The 4,314-nt window shown below is 40.3% G+C and overlaps 2 non-coding genes across 2 annotated transcripts; both read right to left on the bottom strand.

Moving 5' to 3' along the window:
* Nucleotides 1-606: 606 nt before the first annotated feature.
* Nucleotides 607-714, bottom strand: LOC112761691 (small nucleolar RNA R71). The gene has a single exon (XR_003182074.1). It is a non-coding gene; the product is annotated as a small nucleolar RNA R71 (small nucleolar RNA).
* A 2,576-nt stretch (nt 715-3,290) lies between these two features.
* On the bottom strand, nt 3,291-3,398 carry LOC112761740 (small nucleolar RNA R71). Its single transcript, XR_003182120.1, has one exon. It is a non-coding gene; the product is annotated as a small nucleolar RNA R71 (small nucleolar RNA).
* Nucleotides 3,399-4,314: the final 916 nt, after the last annotated feature.

Here is a 4,314-nt window from a genome sequence, read left to right as displayed (position 1 = left end):
ACTCACATAAAGGAATCTCTATACTGTGACATAGAGGATTCCATATTTTCTTTTCTGCTTTCTCTTCTTTTTCATATGAGCAAGAACAAGGATAAGAACATTCTTGTTGAAGCTGATCCTGAACCTGAAAGGACTCTGAAGGGGAAGCTAAGGGAAGCTAAAGCACAACTCTCTGGAAAAAATCTGACAGAAATTTTTGAAAAAGAAGGAGACATGGCCGAAAATAATAACAATGCAAGGAGGATGCTTGGTGACTTCACTGCACCTAATTCCAATTTACATGAAAGAAGCATCTCAATCCCTGCCATTGGAGCAAACAATTTTGAGCTTAAACCTCAATTAGTTTCTCTGATGCAACAGAACTGCAAGTTTCATGGACTTCCATCTGAAGATCCTTTTCAGTTCTTGAATGAATTCTTGCAAATCTATGATACTGTTAAGACCAATGGGGTTGATCCTGAGGTCTACAGGCTTATGCTTTTCCCGTTTGCTGTAAGAGATAGAGTTAGAGTATGGTTGGACTCTCAACCTAAAGATAGCCTGAACTCTTGGGATAAGCTGGTCACGGCTTTCTTAGCCAAGATCTTTCCTCCTCAAAAGCTTAGTAAGCTTAGAGTGGATGTTCAAACCTTCAGACAGAAAGAAGGTGAATCCCTCTACGAAGCTTGGGAGAGATATAAGAAACTGACCAAAAAGTGTCCTTCTGACATGCTTTCAGAATGGACCATTCTGGATATATTCTATGATGGTCTATCTGAATTATCAACGATGTCATTGGACCATTCTGCAGGTGGATTCATTCACCTAAAGAAAACGCCTGCAGAAACTCAAGAACTCATTGACATGGTTGCAAATAACCAGTTCATGTACACTTCTGAAAGGAATCCTGTGAATAATGGGACGCCTCAAAAGAAGGGAGTTCTTGAAATTAATACTCTGAATCCTGTGAATAATGGGATGCCTCAGAAGAAGGGAGTTCTTGAAATTAATACTCTGAATGCCATATTGGCTCAGAACAAAATATTGACTCAGCAAGTCAACATGATTTCTCAGAGTCTGAATGGAATGCAAGCTGCATCCAACAGTACTCAAGAGGCATCTTCTGAGGAAGAAGCTTATGATCCTGAGAACCCTACAATAGCAGAGGTGAATTGATAAACAACTATGTTATGGTTTATATTGTGTTTAATTGTGTGGTTTTATCATGATCCTTACCCACTTATTCATTAAATTAGAATGCATTTAGATTTCCTTCCTGAATTTATTACATGTTTGAAAACTGCTTCCTAGAGACTTTAATTATTCAATTTTAATTCTCCTTTATTCCATTCGATGCCGTAATCTGTGTGTTAAGTGTTTCAGACTTTATAGGGCATGAATGAGTTGGAGATTGGAAAGGAAGCTAGCAAAAATGGAAGGAACACAAGAATTTGAGGAGATAACCAGCGAGAAGTGACGCGGTCTCATGGCTCACGCGACCGCGCGGAGGAGAGCAATTCGCAGCAACGCAGCCGCATGGCTCACGCGGCCGCGCGGATTGGAAAGCCCAAGCGACGCGGTAGCGTGGACGACGCGAACGCGTGGCGAGGAAAAACGCGAAAGACGCGTCTGCATGGATGACGCGATCGCGTGACATGTGCGATCTGCATAACCTGCAGAATTTGTTGGGGGCAATTTTGGACCCTATTTCGGCCCAGTTTTTGGCCCGGAACAGAAGACTAGAGTCAGAGAACATGCAGAAACAAATAACACATTCATTCAGAGACAGTTTTAGATCTAGTTTTTATTCTCTTAGGTTTTTCTCTCTAGGTTTTTAGAATTTTAATTTTCAATTGGTCTTAGCATTGGAACATTGAGAAGAGTTATTTCCTCATCAAGACTTCATCATTCTAGTTTGTTTTCTTAACTTGGTTTCATTCTTCCATGTTCTTTGCTTTGTTCAATTTTGTCATTCAGATAATTTTATGATTATTTAATGCAAGGATTATTTCTTTTTAATTCAATTTCAATTCCAATAATCATGTCTTCCTTTAATCCCCTTTCATGTGTTATGGATTTATTATTTACAATGCGTGAGTAGTTTCTTTACTTGATGGGGAGTTGATTAAAAAGGAACTCTTGAGTTGGAAGGATTGAAAGAAAATTTGTAATTGGGTTAATTGTTGGATTGTTATCCTGTCACCAACGCCAATCCCTTTGAACTAAGTGGGTTGCAACTTGTGAACAGATCTAGCATCCCAACTTGTTTGACTTTCCCTTACATAGTAAAGGATAAGCAAACAGAGCAACCATTAATTATAAATCAATCTTAAAATCATTCCATCCATAATAGAGATTCCAACTAATCAACTCACAGTCAAGGCTTTTATTCATATTATTTAAATTTCCTCAATTTACATCCCAATTTACTTAGCTCAACTTCTTGGAACATCTGATTAATAAGATAGCACACTTTTCTGCAACTCGTTGAGAGACGACCTGGGACTTAAAACTCCCAGTAATTTTTAATTGAAATTCTCTGTGACATACTTTTAAATTGATAGGCAGATTTTCAGTGAGTTAAGAACTATACTTGCAACGCAACCAATTTAATAATTTTTAATTCACCAGCTTCTGCGTCTCATCAATTTTTGGCGCCGTTGCCGGGGAGTTGCAATAGAGTGCTAATTTTATTAATTAGAATTTATTTATTTGCATTTTATTTTAATTTGCTACTATGAGCTGCATGTTTCTTCTATCAAATGACGCGTTCACTTCCTGATCCGCGCTTGCTAATATTCGATCCCGAAATGGAAAGGACAATTTCACGAATAAGGCGAGAACAGCGTCGGTTAGCCCGCTCTGAGGGCGGATCTGAAAGTGAATCTGAGGAAGAAACCAGCCCCCGTTCTAATGATTCGGTTGTTTTACGCGCAAAAAACATGGCAGCTAGGAGAGTTACCATCCAGGAGGAAGGAGCCCCTGATTTTACAATGCAACCGTTTCAAGCGCATCATCCGGTGGTAGCTACAGATTTTGAAATAAAGCCCGCACTGCTAAATTTGATGCCCAAGTTTCATGGCCTACCTGCTCAAGACCCTATCAAGCACTTGAGAGATTTCCAGGCAGCCTGTTCTACTGTCAGGCGTGATGGCACTGATGAAACTTCAATTCTGCTGAAAGCTTTTCCGTTTTCTCTTGAGGGAAAAGTAAGAGAGTGGTACTACACTCAACCTCTAGCAAATGTATCCAACTGGGATACACTCAGAAAGGAGTTTCTGGAGAAATTCTTTCCATCTGAAGTTACTGATAAGCTAAGGAAGGATATCTCCACAATTGTTCAGGATGACAATGAGACTCTCTTTGAATACTGGGAGCGCTTCAATAATCTTTTGGAAGTATGCCCCCACCACATGATTGACAAGATCGTGCTACTCAGCTATATTACACATGGTATGAGGCCCCAAGATAAGACCTTACTGGAAAGTGCAGCAATGGGTCTATGAAGAAGTACAAGACCACTGATGAAGCTTGGCAATTGATCAGTGATTTAGCTGAATCCACTAGGAACCACAGACAAAAGTAAGGCCATTCAAAAGCTGTTGCAGAAGTATCTTCTAGCAGAGAGACTGTTGCTCTAACTCAAAGCATCTGTGAAATGACCAACTTGCTGAAGCAAATACAGTTGAATCAACAAGCTCAGCAAGCTCAACCTCCACCACAGCAAAACCAACAACTAGTCCCACAAAGAATTTGCAGAATCTGTGCTGATTATAGCCATTACACTGATGAATGCCCGCAGCTCCAACAAGAAGACAACATGGTGGCATCCACTCACAACTTCTATGACCGCCCCAACCAAGGGTACAATCAAAGTGGAAGTAATAACCATGGATGGCAGGACAATTCAAACCAGAATTGAAGGGACAACAATAATAGAGGAGGCAGAGATAATCAGGGAAATCAGAGGTTGAACAATAACAATAACAGGCAGCAAAATCAACCTTACAGAGCACCTCACCTGAGGCAGAACCAAGGACCACAGAACAATCAGCAGCAGACCTCTCAATTTACCTATTCTTCTTTACCTTCTACTGAAGACCTACTGCAATCTTTTGAGAAAAGACAACAGACCATGGAAAGTAACATCATGAATAGTATTAATGCCAGTCTGAATGGTTTCACCTCTACTATGCAAGCTTTTATGACACAGCTTGGATCAGCACAAAATTCTAGTAACCAACCTTCAAGCACCACTAGAATCCCCTCTCAACCATTACCCAATCCAAAGGGAGGCATTAATGCTATCACCCTGAGGTCCGGAACCACACTGCA

The sequence above is a fragment of the Arachis hypogaea genome, chromosome 16, assembly GCF_003086295.3.
Source record: "Arachis hypogaea cultivar Tifrunner chromosome 16, arahy.Tifrunner.gnm2.J5K5, whole genome shotgun sequence".
NCBI classification, from domain to species: domain Eukaryota; kingdom Viridiplantae; phylum Streptophyta; class Magnoliopsida; order Fabales; family Fabaceae; genus Arachis; species Arachis hypogaea.
The sequence above is the reverse complement of the archived record's forward strand: the minus strand, read 5'-3'. Positions and strand labels throughout refer to the sequence as shown.